At 47.1% G+C, this 20,000-nt stretch overlaps 49 non-coding genes and 17 pseudogenes across 49 annotated transcripts; all 66 read right to left on the bottom strand.

The window, feature by feature from the left end:
- Positions 1-72: 72 nt before the first annotated feature.
- LOC146218927 (5S ribosomal RNA) lies at positions 73-191 on the bottom strand. Its single transcript, XR_014752724.1, has one exon. It is a non-coding gene; the product is annotated as a 5S ribosomal RNA (ribosomal RNA).
- A 208-nt stretch (positions 192-399) lies between these two features.
- Positions 400-518, bottom strand: LOC146218926 (5S ribosomal RNA). The gene has a single exon (XR_014751783.1). It is a non-coding gene; the product is annotated as a 5S ribosomal RNA (ribosomal RNA).
- Positions 519-698: 180 nt separating this feature from the next.
- LOC146218925 (5S ribosomal RNA) lies at positions 699-817 on the bottom strand (annotated as a pseudogene).
- Positions 818-991: 174 nt separating this feature from the next.
- On the bottom strand, positions 992-1,100 carry LOC146218924 (5S ribosomal RNA; annotated as a pseudogene).
- Positions 1,101-1,276: 176 nt separating this feature from the next.
- Positions 1,277-1,395, bottom strand: LOC146218923 (5S ribosomal RNA). The gene has a single exon (XR_014752817.1). It is a non-coding gene; the product is annotated as a 5S ribosomal RNA (ribosomal RNA).
- A 186-nt stretch (positions 1,396-1,581) lies between these two features.
- LOC146218922 (5S ribosomal RNA) lies at positions 1,582-1,700 on the bottom strand. Its single transcript, XR_014752881.1, has one exon. It is a non-coding gene; the product is annotated as a 5S ribosomal RNA (ribosomal RNA).
- A 178-nt stretch (positions 1,701-1,878) lies between these two features.
- LOC146218921 (5S ribosomal RNA) lies at positions 1,879-1,997 on the bottom strand (annotated as a pseudogene).
- Positions 1,998-2,289: 292 nt separating this feature from the next.
- LOC146218920 (5S ribosomal RNA) lies at positions 2,290-2,408 on the bottom strand. Its single transcript, XR_014751782.1, has one exon. It is a non-coding gene; the product is annotated as a 5S ribosomal RNA (ribosomal RNA).
- Positions 2,409-2,582: 174 nt separating this feature from the next.
- On the bottom strand, positions 2,583-2,701 carry LOC146218919 (5S ribosomal RNA). The gene has a single exon (XR_014752637.1). It is a non-coding gene; the product is annotated as a 5S ribosomal RNA (ribosomal RNA).
- Positions 2,702-2,879: 178 nt separating this feature from the next.
- On the bottom strand, positions 2,880-2,988 carry LOC146218918 (5S ribosomal RNA; annotated as a pseudogene).
- Positions 2,989-3,160: 172 nt separating this feature from the next.
- Positions 3,161-3,279, bottom strand: LOC146218917 (5S ribosomal RNA). The gene has a single exon (XR_014752816.1). It is a non-coding gene; the product is annotated as a 5S ribosomal RNA (ribosomal RNA).
- Positions 3,280-3,509: 230 nt separating this feature from the next.
- Positions 3,510-3,628, bottom strand: LOC146218916 (5S ribosomal RNA). The gene has a single exon (XR_014751781.1). It is a non-coding gene; the product is annotated as a 5S ribosomal RNA (ribosomal RNA).
- A 174-nt stretch (positions 3,629-3,802) lies between these two features.
- On the bottom strand, positions 3,803-3,921 carry LOC146218915 (5S ribosomal RNA). The gene has a single exon (XR_014752636.1). It is a non-coding gene; the product is annotated as a 5S ribosomal RNA (ribosomal RNA).
- A 178-nt stretch (positions 3,922-4,099) lies between these two features.
- LOC146218914 (5S ribosomal RNA) lies at positions 4,100-4,208 on the bottom strand (annotated as a pseudogene).
- Positions 4,209-4,380: 172 nt separating this feature from the next.
- Positions 4,381-4,499, bottom strand: LOC146218913 (5S ribosomal RNA). The gene has a single exon (XR_014752815.1). It is a non-coding gene; the product is annotated as a 5S ribosomal RNA (ribosomal RNA).
- A 252-nt stretch (positions 4,500-4,751) lies between these two features.
- LOC146218912 (5S ribosomal RNA) lies at positions 4,752-4,870 on the bottom strand. The gene has a single exon (XR_014752814.1). It is a non-coding gene; the product is annotated as a 5S ribosomal RNA (ribosomal RNA).
- Positions 4,871-5,112: 242 nt separating this feature from the next.
- Positions 5,113-5,231, bottom strand: LOC146218911 (5S ribosomal RNA). Its single transcript, XR_014751780.1, has one exon. It is a non-coding gene; the product is annotated as a 5S ribosomal RNA (ribosomal RNA).
- A 174-nt stretch (positions 5,232-5,405) lies between these two features.
- Positions 5,406-5,524, bottom strand: LOC146218910 (5S ribosomal RNA). Its single transcript, XR_014752635.1, has one exon. It is a non-coding gene; the product is annotated as a 5S ribosomal RNA (ribosomal RNA).
- A 178-nt stretch (positions 5,525-5,702) lies between these two features.
- On the bottom strand, positions 5,703-5,811 carry LOC146218909 (5S ribosomal RNA; annotated as a pseudogene).
- Positions 5,812-5,983: 172 nt separating this feature from the next.
- Positions 5,984-6,102, bottom strand: LOC146218908 (5S ribosomal RNA). Its single transcript, XR_014752812.1, has one exon. It is a non-coding gene; the product is annotated as a 5S ribosomal RNA (ribosomal RNA).
- Positions 6,103-6,328: 226 nt separating this feature from the next.
- LOC146218907 (5S ribosomal RNA) lies at positions 6,329-6,447 on the bottom strand. Its single transcript, XR_014752811.1, has one exon. It is a non-coding gene; the product is annotated as a 5S ribosomal RNA (ribosomal RNA).
- Positions 6,448-6,659: 212 nt separating this feature from the next.
- LOC146218906 (5S ribosomal RNA) lies at positions 6,660-6,778 on the bottom strand. Its single transcript, XR_014751779.1, has one exon. It is a non-coding gene; the product is annotated as a 5S ribosomal RNA (ribosomal RNA).
- A 174-nt stretch (positions 6,779-6,952) lies between these two features.
- On the bottom strand, positions 6,953-7,071 carry LOC146218905 (5S ribosomal RNA). Its single transcript, XR_014752283.1, has one exon. It is a non-coding gene; the product is annotated as a 5S ribosomal RNA (ribosomal RNA).
- A 228-nt stretch (positions 7,072-7,299) lies between these two features.
- Positions 7,300-7,418, bottom strand: LOC146218904 (5S ribosomal RNA). The gene has a single exon (XR_014751778.1). It is a non-coding gene; the product is annotated as a 5S ribosomal RNA (ribosomal RNA).
- A 174-nt stretch (positions 7,419-7,592) lies between these two features.
- LOC146218903 (5S ribosomal RNA) lies at positions 7,593-7,711 on the bottom strand. The gene has a single exon (XR_014752634.1). It is a non-coding gene; the product is annotated as a 5S ribosomal RNA (ribosomal RNA).
- Positions 7,712-7,889: 178 nt separating this feature from the next.
- On the bottom strand, positions 7,890-7,998 carry LOC146218902 (5S ribosomal RNA; annotated as a pseudogene).
- Positions 7,999-8,170: 172 nt separating this feature from the next.
- On the bottom strand, positions 8,171-8,289 carry LOC146218901 (5S ribosomal RNA). The gene has a single exon (XR_014752810.1). It is a non-coding gene; the product is annotated as a 5S ribosomal RNA (ribosomal RNA).
- A 242-nt stretch (positions 8,290-8,531) lies between these two features.
- LOC146218900 (5S ribosomal RNA) lies at positions 8,532-8,650 on the bottom strand. Its single transcript, XR_014752809.1, has one exon. It is a non-coding gene; the product is annotated as a 5S ribosomal RNA (ribosomal RNA).
- A 236-nt stretch (positions 8,651-8,886) lies between these two features.
- Positions 8,887-9,005, bottom strand: LOC146218899 (5S ribosomal RNA). Its single transcript, XR_014751777.1, has one exon. It is a non-coding gene; the product is annotated as a 5S ribosomal RNA (ribosomal RNA).
- Positions 9,006-9,179: 174 nt separating this feature from the next.
- Positions 9,180-9,298, bottom strand: LOC146218898 (5S ribosomal RNA). Its single transcript, XR_014752633.1, has one exon. It is a non-coding gene; the product is annotated as a 5S ribosomal RNA (ribosomal RNA).
- Positions 9,299-9,476: 178 nt separating this feature from the next.
- LOC146218897 (5S ribosomal RNA) lies at positions 9,477-9,585 on the bottom strand (annotated as a pseudogene).
- Positions 9,586-9,757: 172 nt separating this feature from the next.
- On the bottom strand, positions 9,758-9,876 carry LOC146218896 (5S ribosomal RNA). The gene has a single exon (XR_014752808.1). It is a non-coding gene; the product is annotated as a 5S ribosomal RNA (ribosomal RNA).
- A 228-nt stretch (positions 9,877-10,104) lies between these two features.
- Positions 10,105-10,223, bottom strand: LOC146218895 (5S ribosomal RNA). The gene has a single exon (XR_014752806.1). It is a non-coding gene; the product is annotated as a 5S ribosomal RNA (ribosomal RNA).
- Positions 10,224-10,435: 212 nt separating this feature from the next.
- LOC146218894 (5S ribosomal RNA) lies at positions 10,436-10,554 on the bottom strand. Its single transcript, XR_014751776.1, has one exon. It is a non-coding gene; the product is annotated as a 5S ribosomal RNA (ribosomal RNA).
- A 174-nt stretch (positions 10,555-10,728) lies between these two features.
- LOC146218893 (5S ribosomal RNA) lies at positions 10,729-10,847 on the bottom strand. Its single transcript, XR_014752632.1, has one exon. It is a non-coding gene; the product is annotated as a 5S ribosomal RNA (ribosomal RNA).
- Positions 10,848-11,025: 178 nt separating this feature from the next.
- Positions 11,026-11,134, bottom strand: LOC146218892 (5S ribosomal RNA; annotated as a pseudogene).
- A 172-nt stretch (positions 11,135-11,306) lies between these two features.
- LOC146218891 (5S ribosomal RNA) lies at positions 11,307-11,425 on the bottom strand. The gene has a single exon (XR_014752805.1). It is a non-coding gene; the product is annotated as a 5S ribosomal RNA (ribosomal RNA).
- Positions 11,426-11,619: 194 nt separating this feature from the next.
- On the bottom strand, positions 11,620-11,738 carry LOC146218890 (5S ribosomal RNA). Its single transcript, XR_014752880.1, has one exon. It is a non-coding gene; the product is annotated as a 5S ribosomal RNA (ribosomal RNA).
- Positions 11,739-11,916: 178 nt separating this feature from the next.
- On the bottom strand, positions 11,917-12,035 carry LOC146218889 (5S ribosomal RNA). The gene has a single exon (XR_014752804.1). It is a non-coding gene; the product is annotated as a 5S ribosomal RNA (ribosomal RNA).
- Positions 12,036-12,205: 170 nt separating this feature from the next.
- LOC146218888 (5S ribosomal RNA) lies at positions 12,206-12,324 on the bottom strand. The gene has a single exon (XR_014752647.1). It is a non-coding gene; the product is annotated as a 5S ribosomal RNA (ribosomal RNA).
- A 186-nt stretch (positions 12,325-12,510) lies between these two features.
- LOC146218887 (5S ribosomal RNA) lies at positions 12,511-12,629 on the bottom strand. The gene has a single exon (XR_014751775.1). It is a non-coding gene; the product is annotated as a 5S ribosomal RNA (ribosomal RNA).
- Positions 12,630-12,809: 180 nt separating this feature from the next.
- LOC146218886 (5S ribosomal RNA) lies at positions 12,810-12,928 on the bottom strand. Its single transcript, XR_014752803.1, has one exon. It is a non-coding gene; the product is annotated as a 5S ribosomal RNA (ribosomal RNA).
- Positions 12,929-13,098: 170 nt separating this feature from the next.
- LOC146218885 (5S ribosomal RNA) lies at positions 13,099-13,217 on the bottom strand. Its single transcript, XR_014752631.1, has one exon. It is a non-coding gene; the product is annotated as a 5S ribosomal RNA (ribosomal RNA).
- A 180-nt stretch (positions 13,218-13,397) lies between these two features.
- Positions 13,398-13,516, bottom strand: LOC146218884 (5S ribosomal RNA). The gene has a single exon (XR_014752802.1). It is a non-coding gene; the product is annotated as a 5S ribosomal RNA (ribosomal RNA).
- Positions 13,517-13,702: 186 nt separating this feature from the next.
- LOC146218883 (5S ribosomal RNA) lies at positions 13,703-13,821 on the bottom strand. Its single transcript, XR_014752879.1, has one exon. It is a non-coding gene; the product is annotated as a 5S ribosomal RNA (ribosomal RNA).
- Positions 13,822-13,995: 174 nt separating this feature from the next.
- On the bottom strand, positions 13,996-14,104 carry LOC146218882 (5S ribosomal RNA; annotated as a pseudogene).
- Positions 14,105-14,274: 170 nt separating this feature from the next.
- On the bottom strand, positions 14,275-14,393 carry LOC146218881 (5S ribosomal RNA; annotated as a pseudogene).
- A 202-nt stretch (positions 14,394-14,595) lies between these two features.
- Positions 14,596-14,714, bottom strand: LOC146218880 (5S ribosomal RNA). The gene has a single exon (XR_014752878.1). It is a non-coding gene; the product is annotated as a 5S ribosomal RNA (ribosomal RNA).
- A 178-nt stretch (positions 14,715-14,892) lies between these two features.
- On the bottom strand, positions 14,893-15,011 carry LOC146218879 (5S ribosomal RNA). The gene has a single exon (XR_014752801.1). It is a non-coding gene; the product is annotated as a 5S ribosomal RNA (ribosomal RNA).
- Positions 15,012-15,181: 170 nt separating this feature from the next.
- On the bottom strand, positions 15,182-15,300 carry LOC146218878 (5S ribosomal RNA). The gene has a single exon (XR_014752646.1). It is a non-coding gene; the product is annotated as a 5S ribosomal RNA (ribosomal RNA).
- A 186-nt stretch (positions 15,301-15,486) lies between these two features.
- LOC146218877 (5S ribosomal RNA) lies at positions 15,487-15,605 on the bottom strand. The gene has a single exon (XR_014751773.1). It is a non-coding gene; the product is annotated as a 5S ribosomal RNA (ribosomal RNA).
- A 180-nt stretch (positions 15,606-15,785) lies between these two features.
- LOC146218876 (5S ribosomal RNA) lies at positions 15,786-15,904 on the bottom strand. The gene has a single exon (XR_014752800.1). It is a non-coding gene; the product is annotated as a 5S ribosomal RNA (ribosomal RNA).
- A 170-nt stretch (positions 15,905-16,074) lies between these two features.
- Positions 16,075-16,193, bottom strand: LOC146218875 (5S ribosomal RNA). The gene has a single exon (XR_014752629.1). It is a non-coding gene; the product is annotated as a 5S ribosomal RNA (ribosomal RNA).
- A 182-nt stretch (positions 16,194-16,375) lies between these two features.
- LOC146218874 (5S ribosomal RNA) lies at positions 16,376-16,494 on the bottom strand. Its single transcript, XR_014752799.1, has one exon. It is a non-coding gene; the product is annotated as a 5S ribosomal RNA (ribosomal RNA).
- Positions 16,495-16,680: 186 nt separating this feature from the next.
- On the bottom strand, positions 16,681-16,799 carry LOC146218873 (5S ribosomal RNA). Its single transcript, XR_014752877.1, has one exon. It is a non-coding gene; the product is annotated as a 5S ribosomal RNA (ribosomal RNA).
- Positions 16,800-16,973: 174 nt separating this feature from the next.
- LOC146218872 (5S ribosomal RNA) lies at positions 16,974-17,082 on the bottom strand (annotated as a pseudogene).
- Positions 17,083-17,256: 174 nt separating this feature from the next.
- Positions 17,257-17,375, bottom strand: LOC146218871 (5S ribosomal RNA; annotated as a pseudogene).
- A 192-nt stretch (positions 17,376-17,567) lies between these two features.
- On the bottom strand, positions 17,568-17,686 carry LOC146218870 (5S ribosomal RNA; annotated as a pseudogene).
- A 186-nt stretch (positions 17,687-17,872) lies between these two features.
- Positions 17,873-17,991, bottom strand: LOC146218869 (5S ribosomal RNA). The gene has a single exon (XR_014752876.1). It is a non-coding gene; the product is annotated as a 5S ribosomal RNA (ribosomal RNA).
- A 174-nt stretch (positions 17,992-18,165) lies between these two features.
- LOC146218868 (5S ribosomal RNA) lies at positions 18,166-18,284 on the bottom strand. Its single transcript, XR_014751772.1, has one exon. It is a non-coding gene; the product is annotated as a 5S ribosomal RNA (ribosomal RNA).
- Positions 18,285-18,466: 182 nt separating this feature from the next.
- On the bottom strand, positions 18,467-18,575 carry LOC146218867 (5S ribosomal RNA; annotated as a pseudogene).
- A 190-nt stretch (positions 18,576-18,765) lies between these two features.
- Positions 18,766-18,884, bottom strand: LOC146218866 (5S ribosomal RNA). Its single transcript, XR_014751771.1, has one exon. It is a non-coding gene; the product is annotated as a 5S ribosomal RNA (ribosomal RNA).
- A 188-nt stretch (positions 18,885-19,072) lies between these two features.
- LOC146218865 (5S ribosomal RNA) lies at positions 19,073-19,181 on the bottom strand (annotated as a pseudogene).
- Positions 19,182-19,359: 178 nt separating this feature from the next.
- LOC146218864 (5S ribosomal RNA) lies at positions 19,360-19,478 on the bottom strand. Its single transcript, XR_014752344.1, has one exon. It is a non-coding gene; the product is annotated as a 5S ribosomal RNA (ribosomal RNA).
- A 184-nt stretch (positions 19,479-19,662) lies between these two features.
- LOC146218863 (5S ribosomal RNA) lies at positions 19,663-19,781 on the bottom strand. The gene has a single exon (XR_014751770.1). It is a non-coding gene; the product is annotated as a 5S ribosomal RNA (ribosomal RNA).
- A 172-nt stretch (positions 19,782-19,953) lies between these two features.
- LOC146218862 (5S ribosomal RNA) overlaps positions 19,954-20,000 on the bottom strand; it is a 119-nt pseudogene continuing 72 nt past the window's right edge.

Raw genomic sequence — 20,000 nt, 5'->3', positions numbered from 1 at the left:
CTTCCAGCCCCTTTCATGAAGGACTACTTGTGCATATTGCAAGATTTCAGTTTCTAAGTGAATGAGCAAAAGAGCATACAGCACCTGGTATTCCCAGGCGGTCTCCCATCCAAGTACTAACCAGGCCCGACCCTGCTTAGCTTCCGAGATCAGACGAGATCGGGCGTTGCCAGGCTGGTATGGCCGTACCAAATAAGTTGACAACCATAGGCTACTTATCCATATACAGATTTAGCAATTGACAATGCAAGGTGGTCTCTCTCTCTCTCTCTCTCTCTCTCTCTCTCTCTCTCTCTCTCTCTCTCTCTCGTGTCAAAATGAAAACAGCTTCCAAGCCCTTTCATGAAGGACTACTTGTGCATATTGCAAGATTTCAGTTTCTAAGTGAATGAGCAAAAGAGCATACAGCACCTGGTATTCCCAGGCGGTCTCCCATCCAAGTACTAACCAGGCCCGACCCTGCTTAGCTTCCGAGATCAGACGAGATCGGGCGTTGCCAGGCTGGTATGGCCGTACGAAATAAGTTGACAACCATAGGCTACTTATCCATATACAGATTTAGCAATTGACAATGCAAGGTGGTCTCTCTCTCTCTCTCTCTCTCTCTCGTGTCAAAATGAAAACAGCTTCCAGCCCCTTTCATGAAGGACTACTTGTGCATATTGCAAGATTTCAGTTTCTAAGTGAATGAGCAAAAGAGCATACAGCACCTGGTATTCCCAGGCGGTCTCCCATCCAAGTACTAACCAGGCCCGACCCTGCTTAGCTTCCGAGATCAGACGAGATTGGGCGTTGCCAGGCTGGTATGGCCGTACGAAATAAGTTGACAACCATAGGCTACTTGTCCATATACAGATTTGGCAATTGACAATGCAAGGTGGTCTCTCTCTCTCTCTCTCTCGTGTCAAAATGAAAACAGCTTCCAGCCCCTTTCATGAAGGACTACTTGTGCATATTGCAAGATTTCAGTTTCTAAGTGAATGAGCAAAAGAGCATACAGCACCTGGTATTCCCAGGCGGTCTCCCATCCAAGTGCTAACCAGGCCCGACCCTGCTTAGCTTCCGAGATCAGGCGTTGCCAGGCTGGTATGGCCGTACGAAATAAGTTGACAACCATAGGCTACTTATCCATATACAGATTTAGCAATTGACAATGCAAGGTGGTCTCTCTCTCTCTCTCTCTCTCGTGTCAAAATGAAAACAGCTTCCAGCCCCTTTCATGAAGGACTACTTGTGCATATTGCAAGATTTCAGTTTCTAAGTGAATGAGCAAAAGAGCATACAGCACCTGGTATTCCCAGGCGGTCTCCCATCCAAGTACTAACCAGGCCCGACCCTGCTTAGCTTCCGAGATCAGACGAGATCTGGCGTTGCCAGGCTGGTATGGCCGTACGAAATAAGTTGACAACCATAGGCTACTTATCCATATACAGATTTGGCAATTGACAATGCAAGGTGGTCTCTCTCTCTCTCTCTCTCTCTCTCTCTCTCGTGTCAAAATGAAAACAGCTTCCAGCCCCTTTCATGAAGGACTACTTGTGCATATTGCAAGATTTCAGTTTCTAAGTGAATGAGCAAAAGAGCATACAGCACCTGGTGATCCCAGGCGGTCTCCCATCCAAGTACTAACCAGGCCCGACCCTGCTTAGCTTCCGAGATCAGACGAGATCGGGCGTTGCCAGGCTGGTATGGCCGTACGAAATAAGTTGACAACCATAGGCTACTTATCCATATACAGATTTAGCAATTGACAATGCAAGGTGGTCGCTCTCTCTCTCTCTCTCTCTCGTGTCAAAATGAAAACAGCTTCCAGCCCCTTTCATGAAGGACTACTTGTGCATATTGCAAGATTTCAGTTTCTAAGTGAATGAGCAAAAGAGCATACAGCACCTGGTATTCCCAGGCGGTCTCCCATCCAAGTACTAACCAGGCCCGACCCTGCTTAGCTTCCGAGATCAGACAAGATCAGGCGTTGCCAGGCTGGTATGGCCGTACGAAATAAGTTGACAACCATAGGCTACTTATCCATATACAGATTTAGCAATTGACAATGCAAGGTGGTCTCTCTCTCTCTCTCTCTCTCTCTCTCTCTCTCTCTCTCTCTCTCTCTCTCTCTCTCTCTCTCTCTCTCTCTCTCTCTCTCTCTCTCTCTCTCTCTCTCTCTCTCTCTCTCTCTCTCTCTCTCTCTCTCTCTCTCTTGTGTCAAAATGAAAACAGCTTCCAGCCCCTTTCATGAAGGACTACTTGTGCATATTGCAAGATTTCAGTTTCTAAGTGAATGAGCAAAAGAGCATACAGCACCTGGTATTCCCAGGCGGTCTCCCATCCAAGTACTAACCAGGCCCGACCCTGCTTAGCTTCCGAGATCAGACGAGATCGGGCGTTGCCAGGCTGGTATGGCCGTACGAAATAAGTTGACAACCATAGGCTACTTATCCATATACAGATTTGGCAATTGACAATGCAAGGTGGTCTCTCTCTCTCTCTCTCTCGTGTCAAAATGAAAACAGCTTCCAGCCCCTTTCATGAAGGACTACTTGTGCATATTGCAAGATTTCAGTTTCTAAGTGAATGAGCAAAAGAGCATACAGCACCTGGTATTCCCAGGCGGTCTCCCATTCAAGTACTAACCAGGCCCGACCCTGCTTAGCTTCCGAGATCAGACGAGATCAGGCGTTGCCAGGCTGGTATGGCCGTACGAAATAAGTTGACAACCATAGGCTACTTATCCATATACAGATTTAGCAATTGACAATGCAAGGTGGTCTCTCTCTCTCTCTCTCTCTCTCGTGTCAAAATGAAAACAGCTTCCAGCCCCTTTCATGAAGGACTACTTGTGCATATTGCAAGATTTCAGTTTCTAAGTGAATGAGCAAAAGAGCATACAGCACCTGGTATTCCCAGGCGGTCTCCCATCCAAGTGCTAACCAGGCCCGACCCTGCTTAGCTTCCGAGATCAGGCGTTGCCAGGCTGGTATGGCCGTACGAAATAAGTTGACAACCATAGGCTACTTATCCATATACAGATTTAGCAATTGACAATGCAAGGTGGTCTCTCTCTCTCTCTCTCGTGTCAAAATGAAAACAGCTTCCAGCCCCTTTCATGAAGGACTACTTGTGCATATTGCAAGATTTCAGTTTCTAAGTGAATGAGCAAAAGAGCATACAGCACCTGGTATTCCCAGGCGGTCTCCCATCCAAGTACTAACCAGGCCCGACCCTGCTTAGCTTCCGAGATCAGACGAGATCTGGCGTTGCCAGGCTGGTATGGCCGTACGAAATAAGTTGACAACCATAGGCTACTTATCCATATACAGATTTGGCAATTGACAATGCAAGGTGGTCTCTCTCTCTCTCTCTCTCTCTCTCTCTCTCTCTCTCTCTCTCTCTCTCTCTCTCTCTCTCTCTCTCTCTCTCTTGTGTCAAAATGAAAACAGCTTCCAGCCCCTTTCATGAAGGACTACTTGTGCATATTGCAAGATTTCAGTTTCTAAGTGAATGAGCAAAAGAGCATACAGCACCTGGTATTCCCAGGCGGTCTCCCATCCAAGTACTAACCAGGCCCGACCCTGCTTAGCTTCCGAGATCAGACGAGATCGGGCGTTGCCAGGCTGGTATGGCCGTACGAAATAAGTTGACAACCATAGGCTACTTATCCATATACAGATTTGGCAATTGACAATGCAAGGTGGTCTCTCTCTCTCTCTCTCTCGTGTCAAAATGAAAACAGCTTCCAGCCCCTTTCATGAAGGACTACTTGTGCATATTGCAAGATTTCAGTTTCTAAGTGAATGAGCAAAAGAGCATACAGCACCTGGTATTCCCAGGCGGTCTCCCATTCAAGTACTAACCAGGCCCGACCCTGCTTAGCTTCCGAGATCAGACGAGATCAGGCGTTGCCAGGCTGGTATGGCCGTACGAAATAAATTGACAACCATAGGCTACTTATCCATATACAGATTTAGCAATTGACAATGCAAGGTGGTCTCTCTCTCTCTCTCTCTCTCTCGTGTCAAAATGAAAACAGCTTCCAGCCCCTTTCATGAAGGACTACTTGTGCATATTGCAAGATTTCAGTTTCTAAGTGAATGAGCAAAAGAGCATACAGCACCTGGTATTCCCAGGCGGTCTCCCATCCAAGTGCTAACCAGGCCCGACCCTGCTTAGCTTCCGAGATCAGGCGTTGCCAGGCTGGTATGGCCGTACGAAATAAGTTGACAACCATAGGCTACTTATCCATATACAGATTTAGCAATTGACAATGCAAGGTGGTCTCTCTCTCTCTCTCTCGTGTCAAAATGAAAACAGCTTCCAGCCCCTTTCATGAAGGACTACTTGTGCATATTGCAAGATTTCAGTTTCTAAGTGAATGAGCAAAAGAGCATACAGCACCTGGTATTCCCAGGCGGTCTCCCATCCAAGTACTAACCAGGCCCGACCCTGCTTAGCTTCCGAGATCAGACGAGATCTGGCGTTGCCAGGCTGGTATGGCCGTACGAAATAAGTTGACAACCATAGGCTACTTATCCATATACAGATTTGGCAATTGACAATGCAAGGTGGTCTCTCTCTCTCTCTCTCTCTCTCTCTCTCTCTCTCTCTCTCTCTCTCTCTCTCTCTCTCTCTCTCTCTCTCTCTCTCTCTCTCTCTCTCTCTCTCTCGTGTCAAAATGAAAACAGCTTCCAGCCCCTTTCATGAAGGACTACTTGTGCATATTGCAAGATTTCAGTTTCTAAGTGAATGAGCAAAAGAGCATACAGCACCTGGTATTCCCAGGCGGTCTCCCATCCAAGTACTAACCAGGCCCGACCCTGCTTAGCTTCCGAGATCAGACGAGATCTGGCGTTGCCAGGCTGGTATGGCCGTACGAAATAAGTTGACAACCATAGGCTACTTATCCATATACAGATTTGGCAATTGACAATGCAAGGTGGTCTCTCTCTCTCTCTCTCTCTCTCTCTCTCTCTCTCTCTCTCTCTCTCTCTCTCTCTCTCTCTCTCTCTCTCTCTCTCTCTCTCTCTTGTGTCAAAATGAAAACAGCTTCCAGCCCCTTTCATGAAGGACTACTTGTGCATATTGCAAGATTTCAGTTTCTAAGTGAATGAGCAAAAGAGCATACAGCACCTGGTATTCCCAGGCGGTCTCCCATCCAAGTACTAACCAGGCCCGACCCTGCTTAGCTTCCGAGATCAGACGAGATCGGGCGTTGCCAGGCTGGTATGGCCGTACGAAATAAGTTGACAACCATAGGCTACTTATCCATATACAGATTTGGCAATTGACAATGCAAGGTGGTCTCTCTCTCTCTCTCTCTCGTGTCAAAATGAAAACAGCTTCCAGCCCCTTTCATGAAGGACTACTTGTGCATATTGCAAGATTTCAGTTTCTAAGTGAATGAGCAAAAGAGCATACAGCACCTGGTATTCCCAGGCGGTCTCCCATTCAAGTACTAACCAGGCCCGACCCTGCTTAGCTTCCGAGATCAGACGAGATCAGGCGTTGCCAGGCTGGTATGGCCGTACGAAATAAGTTGACAACCATAGGCTACTTATCCATATACAGATTTAGCAATTGACAATGCAAGGTGGTCTCTCTCTCTCTCTCTCTCTCTCGTGTCAAAATGAAAACAGCTTCCAGCCCCTTTCATGAAGGACTACTTGTGCATATTGCAAGATTTCAGTTTCTAAGTGAATGAGCAAAAGAGCATACAGCACCTGGTATTCCCAGGCGGTCTCCCATCCAAGTGCTAACCAGGCCCGACCCTGCTTAGCTTCCGAGATCAGGCGTTGCCAGGCTGGTATGGCCGTACGAAATAAGTTGACAACCATAGGCTACTTATCCATATACAGATTTAGCAATTGACAATGCAAGGTGGTCTCTCTCTCTCTCTCTCGTGTCAAAATGAAAACAGCTTCCAGCCCCTTTCATGAAGGACTACTTGTGCATATTGCAAGATTTCAGTTTCTAAGTGAATGAGCAAAAGAGCATACAGCACCTGGTATTCCCAGGCGGTCTCCCATCCAAGTACTAACCAGGCCCGACCCTGCTTAGCTTCCGAGATCAGACGAGATCTGGCGTTGCCAGGCTGGTATGGCCGTACGAAATAAGTTGACAACCATAGGCTACTTATCCATATACAGATTTGGCAATTGACAATGCAAGGTGGTCTCTCTCTCTCTCTCTCTCTCTCTCTCTCTCTCTCTCTCTCTCTCTCTCTCTCTCTCTCTCTCTCTCTCTCGTGTCAAAATGAAAACAGCTTCCAGCCCCTTTCATGAAGGACTACTTGTGCATATTGCAAGATTTCAGTTTCTAAGTGAATGAGCAAAAGAGCATACAGCACCTGGTATTCCCAGGCGGTCTCCCATCCAAGTACTAACCAGGCCCGACCCTGCTTAGCTTCCGAGATCAGACGAGATCTGGCGTTGCCAGGCTGGTATGGCCGTACGAAATAAGTTGACAACCATAGGCTACTTATCCATATACAGATTTGGCAATTGACAATGCAAGGTGGTCTCTCTCTCTCTCTCTCTCTCTCTCTCTCTCTCTCTCTCTCTCTCTCTCTCTTTCTTGTGTCAAAATGAAAACAGCTTCCAGCCCCTTTCATGAAGGACTACTTGTGCATATTGCAAGATTTCAGTTTCTAAGTGAATGAGCAAAAGAGCATACAGCACCTGGTATTCCCAGGCGGTCTCCCATCCAAGTACTAACCAGGCCCGACCCTGCTTAGCTTCCGAGATCAGACGAGATCGGGCGTTGCCAGGCTGGTATGGCCGTACGAAATAAGTTGACAACCATAGGCTACTTATCCATATACAGATTTGGCAATTGACAATGCAAGGTGGTCTCTCTCTCTCTCTCTCTCGTGTCAAAATGAAAACAGCTTCCAGCCCCTTTCATGAAGGACTACTTGTGCATATTGCAAGATTTCAGTTTCTAAGTGAATGAGCAAAAGAGCATACAGCACCTGGTATTCCCAGGCGGTCTCCCATTCAAGTACTAACCAGGCCCGACCCTGCTTAGCTTCCGAGATCAGACGAGATCGGGCGTTGCCAGGCTGGTATGGCCGTACGAAATAAGTTGACAACCATAGGCTACTTATCCATATACAGATTTGGCAATTGACAATGCAAGGTGGTCTCTCTCTCTCTCTCTCTCTCTCTCTCTCTCTCTCTCTCTCTCTCTCTCTCTCTCTCTCTCTCTCTCTCTCTTGTGTCAAAATGAAAACAGCTTCCAGCCCCTTTCATGAAGGACTACTTGTGCATATTGCAAGATTTCAGTTTCTAAGTGAATGAGCAAAAGAGCATACAGCACCTGGTATTCCCAGGCGGTCTCCCATCCAAGTACTAACCAGGCCCGACCCTGCTTAGCTTCCGAGATCAGACGAGATCGGGCGTTGCCAGGCTGGTATGGCCGTACGAAATAAGTTGACAACCATAGGCTACTTATCCATATACAGATTTGGCAATTGACAATGCAAGGTGGTCTCTCTCTCTCTCTCTCTCGTGTCAAAATGAAAACAGCTTCCAGCCCCTTTCATGAAGGACTACTTGTGCATATTGCAAGATTTCAGTTTCTAAGTGAATGAGCAAAAGAGCATACAGCACCTGGTATTCCCAGGCGGTCTCCCATTCAAGTACTAACCAGGCCCGACCCTGCTTAGCTTCCGAGATCAGACGAGATCAGGCGTTGCCAGGCTGGTATGGCCGTACGAAATAAATTGACAACCATAGGCTACTTATCCATATACAGATTTAGCAATTGACAATGCAAGGTGGTCTCTCTCTCTCTCTCTCTCTCTCGTGTCAAAATGAAAACAGCTTCCAGCCCCTTTCATGAAGGACTACTTGTGCATATTGCAAGATTTCAGTTTCTAAGTGAATGAGCAAAAGAGCATACAGCACCTGGTATTCCCAGGCGGTCTCCCATCCAAGTGCTAACCAGGCCCGACCCTGCTTAGCTTCCGAGATCAGGCGTTGCCAGGCTGGTATGGCCGTACGAAATAAGTTGACAACCATAGGCTACTTATCCATATACAGATTTAGCAATTGACAATGCAAGGTGGTCTCTCTCTCTCTCTCTCGTGTCAAAATGAAAACAGCTTCCAGCCCCTTTCATGAAGGACTACTTGTGCATATTGCAAGATTTCAGTTTCTAAGTGAATGAGCAAAAGAGCATACAGCACCTGGTATTCCCAGGCGGTCTCCCATCCAAGTACTAACCAGGCCCGACCCTGCTTAGCTTCCGAGATCAGACGAGATCTGGCGTTGCCAGGCTGGTATGGCCGTACGAAATAAGTTGACAACCATAGGCTACTTATCCATATACAGATTTGGCAATTGACAATGCAAGGTGGTCTCTCTCTCTCTCTCTCTCTCTCTCTCTCTCTCTCTCTCTCTCTCTCTCTCTCTCTCTCTCTCTCTCTCTCTCTCTCTCTCTCTCTCGTGTCAAAATGAAAACAGCTTCCAGCCCCTTTCATGAAGGACTACTTGTGCATATTGCAAGATTTCAGTTTCTAAGTGAATGAGCAAAAGAGCATACAGCACCTGGTATTCCCAGGCGGTCTCCCATCCAAGTACTAACCAGGCCCGACCCTGCTTAGCTTCCGAGATCAGACGAGATCTGGCGTTGCCAGGCTGGTATGGCCGTACGAAATAAGTTGACAACCATAGGCTACTTATCCATATACAGATTTGGCAATTGACAATGCAAGGTGGTCTCTCTCTCTCTCTCTCTCTCTCTCTCTCTCTCTCTCTCTCTCTCTCTCTCTCTCTCTCTCTCTCTCTCTCTCTCTCTCTTGTGTCAAAATGAAAACAGCTTCCAGCCCCTTTCATGAAGGACTACTTGTGCATATTGCAAGATTTCAGTTTCTAAGTGAATGAGCAAAAGAGCATACAGCACCTGGTATTCCCAGGCGGTCTCCCATCCAAGTACTAACCAGGCCCGACCCTGCTTAGCTTCCGAGATCAGACGAGATCGGGCGTTGCCAGGCTGGTATGGCCGTACGAAATAAGTTGACAACCATAGGCTACTTATCCATATACAGATTTGGCAATTGACAATGCAAGGTGGTCTCTCTCTCTCTCTCTCTCGTGTCAAAATGAAAACAGCTTCCAGCCCCTTTCATGAAGGACTACTTGTGCATATTGCAAGATTTCAGTTTCTAAGTGAATGAGCAAAAGAGCATACAGCACCTGGTATTCCCAGGCGGTCTCCCATTCAAGTACTAACCAGGCCCGACCCTGCTTAGCTTCCGAGATCAGACGAGATCAGGCGTTGCCAGGCTGGTATGGCCGTACGAAATAAGTTGACAACCATAGGCTACTTATCCATATACAGATTTAGCAATTGACAATGCAAGGTGGTCTCTCTCTCTCTCTCTCTCTCTCGTGTCAAAATGAAAACAGCTTCCAGCCCCTTTCATGAAGGACTACTTGTGCATATTGCAAGATTTCAGTTTCTAAGTGAATGAGCAAAAGAGCATACAGCACCTGGTATTCCCAGGCGGTCTCCCATCCAAGTGCTAACCAGGCCCGACCCTGCTTAGCTTCCGAGATCAGGCGTTGCCAGGCTGGTATGGCCGTACGAAATAAGTTGACAACCATAGGCTACTTATCCATATACAGATTTAGCAATTGACAATGCAAGGTGGTCTCTCTCTCTCTCTCTCGTGTCAAAATGAAAACAGCTTCCAGCCCCTTTCATGAAGGACTACTTGTGCATATTGCAAGATTTCAGTTTCTAAGTGAATGAGCAAAAGAGCATACAGCACCTGGTATTCCCAGGCGGTCTCCCATCCAAGTACTAACCAGGCCCGACCCTGCTTAGCTTCCGAGATCAGACGAGATCTGGCGTTGCCAGGCTGGTATGGCCGTACGAAATAAGTTGACAACCATAGGCTACTTATCCATATACAGATTTGGCAATTGACAATGCAAGGTGGTCTCTCTCTCTCTCTCTCTCTCTCTCTCTCTCTCTCTCTCTCTCTCTCTCTCTCTCTCTCTCTCTCTCTCTCTCGTGTCAAAATGAAAACAGCTTCCAGCCCCTTTCATGAAGGACTACTTGTGCATATTGCAAGATTTCAGTTTCTAAGTGAATGAGCAAAAGAGCATACAGCACCTGGTATTCCCAGGCGGTCTCCCATCCAAGTACTAACCAGGCCCGACCCTGCTTAGCTTCCGAGATCAGACGAGATCTGGCGTTGCCAGGCTGGTATGGCCGTACGAAATAAGTTGACAACCATAGGCTACTTATCCATATACAGATTTGGCAATTGACAATGCAAGGTGGTCTCTCTCTCTCTCTCTCTCTCTCTCTCTCTCTCTCTCTCTCTCTCTCTCTCTTTCTTGTGTCAAAATGAAAACAGCTTCCAGCCCCTTTCATGAAGGACTACTTGTGCATATTGCAAGATTTCAGTTTCTAAGTGAATGAGCAAAAGAGCATACAGCACCTGGTATTCCCAGGCGGTCTCCCATCCAAGTACTAACCAGGCCCGACCCTGCTTAGCTTCCGAGATCAGACGAGATCGGGCGTTGCCAGGCTGGTATGGCCGTACGAAATAAGTTGACAACCATAGGCTACTTATCCATATACAGATTTGGCAATTGACAATGCAAGGTGGTCTCTCTCTCTCTCTCTCTCGTGTCAAAATGAAAACAGCTTCCAGCCCCTTTCATGAAGGACTACTTGTGCATATTGCAAGATTTCAGTTTCTAAGTGAATGAGCAAAAGAGCATACAGCACCTGGTATTCCCAGGCGGTCTCCCATTCAAGTACTAACCAGGCCCGACCCTGCTTAGCTTCCGAGATCAGACGAGATCAGGCGTTGCCAGGCTGGTATGGCCGTACGAAATAAATTGACAACCATAGGCTACTTATCCATATACAGATTTAGCAATTGACAATGCAAGGTGGTCTCTCTCTCTCTCTCTCTCTCTCGTGTCAAAATGAAAACAGCTTCCAGCCCCTTTCATGAAGGACTACTTGTGCATATTGCAAGATTTCAGTTTCTAAGTGAATGAGCAAAAGAGCATACAGCACCTGGTATTCCCAGGCGGTCTCCCATCCAAGTGCTAACCAGGCCCGACCCTGCTTAGCTTCCGAGATCAGGCGTTGCCAGGCTGGTATGGCCGTACGAAATAAGTTGACAACCATAGGCTACTTATCCATATACAGATTTAGCAATTGACAATGCAAGGTGGTCTCTCTCTCTCTCTCTCGTGTCAAAATGAAAACAGCTTCCAGCCCCTTTCATGAAGGACTACTTGTGCATATTGCAAGATTTCAGTTTCTAAGTGAATGAGCAAAAGAGCATACAGCACCTGGTATTCCCAGGCGGTCTCCCATCCAAGTACTAACCAGGCCCGACCCTGCTTAGCTTCCGAGATCAGACGAGATCTGGCGTTGCCAGGCTGGTATGGCCGTACGAAATAAGTTGACAACCATAGGCTACTTATCCATATACAGATTTGGCAATTGACAATGCAAGGTGGTCTCTCTCTCTCTCTCTCTCTCTCTCTCTCTCTCTCTCTCGTGTCAAAATGAAAACAGCTTCCAGCCCCTTTCATGAAGGACTACTTGTGCATATTGCAAGATTTCAGTTTCTAAGTGAATGAGCAAAAGAGCATACAGCACCTGGTGATCCCAGGCGGTCTCCCATCCAAGTACTAACCAGGCCCGACCCTGCTTAGCTTCCGAGATCAGACGAGATCGGGCGTTGCCAGGCTGGTATGGCCGTACGAAATAAGTTGACAACCATAGGCTACTTATTCATATACAGATTTAGCAATTGACAATGCAGGGTGGTCGCTCTCTCTCTCTCTCTCTCTCGTGTCAAAATGAAAACAGCTTCCAGCCCCTTTCATGAAGGACTACTTGTGCATATTGCAAGATTTCAGTTTCTAAGTGAATGAGCAAAAGAGCATACAGCACCTGGTATTCCCAGGCGGTCTCCCATCCAAGTACTAACCAGGCCCGACCCTGCTTAGCTTCCGAGATCAGACGAGATCTGGCGTTGCCAGGCTGGTATGGCCGTACGAAATAAGTTGACAACCATAGGCTACTTATCCATATACAGATTTAGCAATTGACAATGCAAGGTGGTCTCTCTCTCTCTCTCGTGTCAAAATGAAAACAGCTTCCAGCCCCTTTCATGAAGGACTACTTGTGCATATTGCAAGATTTCAGTTTCTAAGTGAATGAGCAAAAGAGCATACAGCACCTGGTATTCCCAGGCGGTCTCCCATTCAAGTACTAACCAGGCCCGACCCTGCTTAGCTTCCGAGATCAGACGAGATCAGGCGTTGTCAGGCTGGTATGGCCGTACGAAATAAGTTGACAACCATAGGCTACTTATCCATATACAGATTTAGCAATTGACAATGCAAGGTGGTCTCTCTCTCTCTCTCTCTCTCTCTCTCTCTTGTGTCAAAATGAAAACAGCTTCCAGCCCCTTTCATGAAGGACTACTTGTGCATATTGCAAGATTTCAGTTTCTAAGTGAATGAGCAAAAGAGCATACAGCACCTGGTATTCCCAGGCGGTCTCCCATCCAAGTACTAACCAGGCCCGACCCTGCTTAGCTTCCGAGATCAGACGAGATCGGGCGTTGCCAGGCTGGTATGGCCGTACGAAATAAGTTGACAACCATAGGCTACTTATCCATATACAGATTTGGCAATTGACAATGCAAGGTGGTCTCTCTCTCTCTCTCTCTCTCTCTCGTGTCAAAATGAAAACAGCTTCCAGCCCCTTTCATGAAGGACTACTTGTGCATATTGCAAGATTTCAGTTTCTAAGTGAATGAGCAAAAGAGCATACAGCACCTGGTATTCCCAGGCGGTCTCCCATCCAAGTACTAACCAGGCCCGACCCTGCTTAGCTTCCGAGATCAGACGAGATCTGGCGTTGCCAGGCTGGTATGGCCGTACGAAATAAGTTGACAACCATAGGCTACTTATCCATATACAGATTTAGCAATTGACAATGCAAGGTGGTCTCTCTCTCTCTCTCGTGTCAAAATGAAAACAGCTTCCAGCCCCTTTCATGAAGGACTACTTGTGCATATTGCAAGATTTCAGTTTCTAAGTGAATGAGCAAAAGAGCATACAGCACCTGGTATTCCCAGGCGGTCTCCCATTCAAGTACTAACCAGGCCCGACCCTGCTTAGCTTCCGAGATCAGACGAGATCAGGCGTTGCCAGGCTGGTATGGCCGTACGAAATAAGTTGACAACCATAGGCTACTTATCCATATACAGATTTAGCAATTGACAATGCAAGGTGGTCTCTCTCTCTCTCTCTCTCTCTCTCGTGTCAAAATGAAAACAGCTTCCAGCCCCTTTCATGAAGGACTACTTGTGCATATTGCAAGATTTCAGTTTCTAAGTGAATGAGCAAAAGAGCATACAGCACCTGGTATTCCCAGGCGGTCTCCCATCCAAGTACTAACCAGGCCCGACCCTGCTTAGCTTCCGAGATCAGACGAGATCTGGCGTTGCCAGGCTGGTATGGCCGTACGAAATAAGTTGACAACCATAGGCTACTTATCCATATACAGATTTGGCAATTGACAATGCAAGGTGGTCTCTCTCTCTCTCTCTCCCTCTCTCTCTCTCGTGTCAAAATGAAAACAGCTTCCAGCCCCTTTCATGAAGGACTACTTGTGCATATTGCAAGATTTCAGTTTCTAAGTGAATGAGCAAAAGAGCATACAGCACCTGGTGATCCCAGGCGGTCTCCCATCCAAGTACTAACCAGGCCCGACCCTGCTTAGCTTCCGAGATCAGACGAGATCGGGCGTTGCCAGGCTGGTATGGCCGTACGAAATAAGTTGACAACCATAGGCTACTTATCCATATACAGATTTAGCAATTGACAATGCAAGGTGGTCGCTCTCTCTCTCTCTCTCGTGTCAAAATGAAAACAGCTTCCAGCCCCTTTCATGAAGGACTACTTGTGCATATTGCAAGATTTCAGTTTCTAAGTGAATGAGCAAAAGAGCATACAGCACCTGGTATTCCCAGGCGGTCTCCCATCCAAGTACTAACCAGGCCCGACCCTGCTTAGCTTCCGAGATCAGGCGTTGCCAGGCTGGTATGGCCGTACAAAATAAGTTGACAACCATAGGCTACTTATCCATATACAGATTTAGCAATTGACAATGCAAGGTGGTCGCTCTCTCTCTCTCGTGTCAAAATGAAAACAGCTTCCAGCCCCTTTCATGAAGGACTACTTGTGCATATTGCAAGATTTCAGTTTCTAAGTGAATGAGCAAAAGAGCATACAGCACCTGGTATTCCCAGGCGGTCTCCCATCCAAGTACTAACCAGGCCCGACCCTGCTTAGCTTCCGAGATCAGACAAGATCAGGCGTTGCCAGGCTGGTATGGCCGTACGAAATAAGTTGACAACCATAGGCTACTTATCCATATACAGATTTAGCAATTGAAAATGCAAGGTGGTCTCTCTCTCTCTCTCTCTCTCTCTCTCTCTCTCTCTCTCTCTCTCTCGTGTCAAAATGAAAACAGCTTCCAGCCCCTTTCATGAAGGACTACTTGTGCATATTGCAAGATTTCAGTTTCTAAGTGAATGAGCAAAAGAGCATACAGCACCTGGTGATCCCAGGCGGTCTCCCATCCAAGTACTAACCAGGCCCGACCCTGCTTAGCTTCCGAGATCAGACGAGATCGGGCGTTGCCAGGCTGGTATGGCCGTACGAAATAAGTTGACAACCATAGGCTACTTATTCATATACAGATTTAGCAATTGACAATGCAGGGTGGTCGCTCTCTCTCTCTCTCTCTCTCGTGTCAAAATGAAAACAGCTTCCAGCCCCTTTCATGAAGGACTACTTGTGCATATTGCAAGATTTCAGTTTCTAAGTGAATGAGCAAAAGAGCATACAGCACCTGGTATTCCCAGGCGGTCTCCCATCCAAGTACTAACCAGGCCCGACCCTGCTTAGCTTCCGAGATCAGACGAGATCTGGCGTTGCCAGGCTGGTATGGCCGTACGAAATAAGTTGACAACCATAGGCTACTTATCCATATACAGATTTAGCAATTGACAATGCAAGGTGGTCTCTCTCTCTCTCTCGTGTCAAAATGAAAACAGCTTCCAGCCCCTTTCATGAAGGACTACTTGTGCATATTGCAAGATTTCAGTTTCTAAGTGAATGAGCAAAAGAGCATACAGCACCTGGTATTCCCAGGCGGTCTCCCATTCAAGTACTAACCAGGCCCGACCCTGCTTAGCTTCCGAGATCAGACGAGATCAGGCGTTGTCAGGCTGGTATGGCCGTACGAAATAAGTTGACAACCATAGGCTACTTATCCATATACAGATTTAGCAATTGACAATGCAAGGTGGTCTCTCTCTCTCTCTCTCTCTCTCTCTCTCTTGTGTCAAAATGAAAACAGCTTCCAGCCCCTTTCATGAAGGACTACTTGTGCATATTGCAAGATTTCAGTTTCTAAGTGAATGAGCAAAAGAGCATACAGCACCTGGTATTCCCAGGCGGTCTCCCATCCAAGTACTAACCAGGCCCGACCCTGCTTAGCTTCCGAGATCAGACGAGATCGGGCGTTGCCAGGCTGGTATGGCCGTACGAAATAAGTTGACAACCATAGGCTACTTATCCATATACAGATTTGGCAATTGACAATGCAAGGTGGTCTCTCTCTCTCTCTCTCTCTCTCTCGTGTCAAAATGAAAACAGCTTCCAGCCCCTTTCATGAAGGACTACTTGTGCATATTGCAAGATTTCAGTTTCTAAGTGAATGAGCAAAAGAGCATACAGCACCTGGTATTCCCAGGCGGTCTCCCATCCAAGTACTAACCAGGCCCGACCCTGCTTAGCTTCCGAGATCAGACGAGATCTGGCGTTGCCAGGCTGGTATGGCCGTACGAAATAAGTTGACAACCATAGGCTACTTATCCATATACAGATTTAGCAATTGACAATGCAAGGTGGTCTCTCTCTCTCTCTCGTGTCAAAATGAAAACAGCTTCCAGCCCCTTTCATGAAGGACTACTTGTGCATATTGCAAGATTTCAGTTTCTAAGTGAATGAGCAAAAGAGCATACAGCACCTGGTATTCCCAGGCGGTCTCCCATTCAAGTACTAACCAGGCCCGACCCTGCTTAGCTTCCGAGATCAGACGAGATCAGGCGTTGCCAGGCTGGTATGGCCGTACGAAATAAGTTGACAACCATAGGCTACTTATCCATATACAGATTTAGCAATTGACAATGCAAGGTGGTCTCTCTCTCTCTCTCTCCCTCTCTCTCGTGTCAAAATGAAAACAGCTTCCAGCCCCTTTCATGAAGGACTACTTGTGCATATTGCAAGATTTCAGTTTCTAAGTGAATGAGCAAAAGAGCATACAGCACCTGGTATTCCCAGGCGGTCTCCCATCCAAGTACTAACCAGGCCCGACCCTGCTTAGCTTCCGAGATCAGACGAGATCTGGCGTTGCCAGGCTGGTATGGCCGTACGAAATAAGTTGACAACCATAGGCTACTTATCCATATACAGATTTGGCAATTGACAATGCAAGGTGGTCTCTCTCTCTCTCTCTCCCTCTCTCTCTCTCGTGTCAAAATGAAAACAGCTTCCAGCCCCTTTCATGAAGGACTACTTGTGCATATTGCAAGATTTCAGTTTCTAAGTGAATGAGCAAAAGAGCATACAGCACCTGGTGATCCCAGGCGGTCTCCCATCCAAGTACTAACCAGGCCCGACCCTGCTTAGCTTCCGAGATCAGACGAGATCGGGCGTTGCCAGGCTGGTATGGCCGTACGAAATAAGTTGACAACCATAGGCTACTTATCCATATACAGATTTAGCAATTGACAATGCAAGGTGGTCGCTCTCTCTCTCTCTCTCGTGTCAAAATGAAAACAGCTTCCAGCCCCTTTCATGAAGGACTACTTGTGCATATTGCAAGATTTCAGTTTCTAAGTGAATGAGCAAAAGAGCATACAGCACCTGGTATTCCCAGGCGGTCTCCCATCCAAGTACTAACCAGGCCCGACCCTGCTTAGCTTCCGAGATCAGGCGTTGCCAGGCTGGTATGGCCGTACAAAATAAGTTGACAACCATAGGCTACTTATCCATATACAGATTTAGCAATTGACAATGCAAGGTGGTCGCTCTCTCTCTCTCTCTCGTGTCAAAATGAAAACAGCTTCCAGCCCCTTTCATGAAGGACTACTTGTGCATATTGCAAGATTTCAGTTTCTAAGTGAATGAGCAAAAGAGCATACAGCACCTGGTATTCCCAGGCGGTCTCCCATCCAAGTACTAACCAGGCCCGACCCTGCTTAGCTTCCGAGATCAGACAAGATCAGGCGTTGCCAGGCTGGTATGGCCGTACGAAATAAGTTGACAACCATAGGCTACTTATCCATATACAGATTTAGCAATTGAAAATGCAAGGTGGTCTCTCTCTCTCTCTCTCTCTCTCTCTCTCTCTCTCTCTCTCTCTCGTGTCAAAATGAAAACAGCTTCCAGCCCCTTTCATGAAGGACTACTTGTGCATATTGCAAGATTTCAGTTTCTAAGTGAATGAGCATACAGCACCTGGTATTCCCAGGCGGATTCCCATCCAAGTAATAACCAGGCCCGACCCTGCTTAGCTTCCGAGATCAGACGAGATCTGGCGTTGCCAGGCTGGTATGGCCGTACGAAATAAGTTGACAACCATAGGCTACTTATCCATATACAGATTTGGCAATTGACAATGCAAGGTGGTCTCTCTCTCTCTCTCTCCCTCTCTCTCTCTCGTGTCAAAATGAAAACAGCTTCCAGCCCCTTTCATGAAGGACTACTTGTGCATATTGCAAGATTTCAGTTTCTAAGTGAATGAGCAAAAGAGCATACAGCACCTGGTGATCCCAGGCGGTCTCCCATCCAAGTACTAACCAGGCCCGACCCTGCTTAGCTTCCGAGATCAGACGAGATCGGGCGTTGCCAGGCTGGTATGGCCGTACGAAATAAGTTGACAACCATAGGCTACTTATCCATATACAGATTTAGCAATTGACAATGCAAGGTGGTCGCTCTCTCTCTCTCTCTCGTGTCAAAATGAAAACAGCTTCCAGCCCCTTTCATGAAGGACTACTTGTGCATATTGCAAGATTTCAGTTTCTAAGTGAATGAGCAAAAGAGCATACAGCACCTGGTATTCCCAGGCGGTCTCCCATCCAAGTACTAACCAGGCCCGACCCTGCTTAGCTTCCGAGATCAGACGAGATCGGGCGTTGCCAGGCTGGTATGGCCGTACGAAATAAGTTGACAACCATAGGCTACTTATCCATATACAGATTTGGCAATTGACAATGCAAGGTGGTCTCTCTCTCTCTCTCTCTCTCTCTCTCGTGTCAAAATGAAAACAGCTTCCAGCCCCTTTCATGAAGGACTACTTGTGCATATTGCAAGATTTCAGTTTCTAAGTGAATGAGCAAAAGAGCATACAGCACCTGGTATTCCCAGGCGGTCTCCCATCCAAGTACTAACCAGGCCCGACCCTGCTTAGCTTCCGAGATCAGGCGTTGCCAGGCTGGTATGGCCGTACGAAATAAGTTGACAACCATAGGCTACTTATCCATATACAGATTTAGCAATTGACAATGCAAGGTGGTCTCTCTCTCTCTCTCTCTCTCTCTCTCTCTCTCTCGTGTCAAAATGAAAACAGCTTCCAGCCCCTTTCATGAAGGACTACTTGTGCATATTGCAAGATTTCAGTTTCTAAGTGAATGAGCAAAAGAGCATACAGCACCTGGTATTCCCAGGCGGTCTCCCATCCAAGTACTAACCAGGCCCGACCCTGCTTAGCTTCCGAGATCAGACGAGATCGGGCGTTGCCAGGCTGGTATGGCCGTACGAAATAAGTTGACAACCATAGGCTACTTATCCATATACAGATTTAGCAATTGACAATGCAAGGTGGTCTCTCTCTCTCTCTCTCTCTCTCTCTCTCTCTCGTGTCAAAATGAAAACAGCTTCCAGCCCCTTTCATGAAGGACTACTTGTGCATATTGCAAGATTTCAGTTTCTAAGTGAATGAGCAAAAGAGCATACAGCACCTGGTATTCCCAGGCGGTCTCCCATCCAAGTACTAACCAGGCCCGACCCTGCTTAGCTTCCGAGATCAGGCGTTGCCAGGCTGGTATGGCCGTACGAAATAAGTTGACAACCATAGGCTACTTATCCATATACAGATTTAGCAATTGACAACGCAAGGTGGTCTCTCTCTCTCTCTCTCTCTCTCGTGTCAAAATGAAAACAGCTTCCAGCCCCTTTCATGAAGGACTACTTGTGCATATTGCAAGATTTCAGTTTCTAAGTGAATGAGCAAAAGAGCATACAGCACCTGGTATTCCCAGGCGGTCTCCCATCCAAGTACTAACCAGGCCCGACCCTGCTTAGCTTCCGAGATCAGACGAGATCGGGCGTTGCCAGGCTGGTATGGCCGTACAAAATAAGTTGACAACCATAGGCTACTTATCCATATACAGATTTAGCAATTGACAATGCAAGGTGGTCTCTCTCTCTCTCTCTCTCTCTCTCTCTCGTGTCAAAATGAAAACAGCTTCCAGCCCCTTTCATGAAGGACTACTTGTGCATATTGCAAGATTTCAGTTTCTAAGTGAATGAGCAAAAGAGCATACAGCACCTGGTATTCCCAGGCGGTCTCCCATCCAAGTACTAACCAGGCCCGACCCTGCTTAGCTTCCGAGATCAGACGAGATCGGGCGTTGCCAGGCTGGTATGGCCGTACGAAATAAGTTGACAACCATATGCTACTTATCCATATACAGATTTAGCAATTGACAATGCAAGGTGGTCTCTCTCTCTCTCTCTCGTGTCAAAATGAAAACAGCTTCCTGCCCCTTTCATGAAGGACTACTTGTGCATATTGCAAGATTTCAGTTTCTAAGTGAATGAACAAAAGAGCGTACAGCACCTGGTATTCCCAGGCGGTCTCCCATCCAAGTACTA

The sequence above is a fragment of the Hypomesus nipponensis genome, chromosome 28 (genome assembly GCF_054491055.1).
Source record: "Hypomesus nipponensis isolate SF chromosome 28, ASM5449105v1, whole genome shotgun sequence".
NCBI classification, from domain to species: domain Eukaryota; kingdom Metazoa; phylum Chordata; class Actinopteri; order Osmeriformes; family Osmeridae; genus Hypomesus; species Hypomesus nipponensis.
This window is presented reverse-complemented; position numbering and strand designations above follow the sequence as displayed.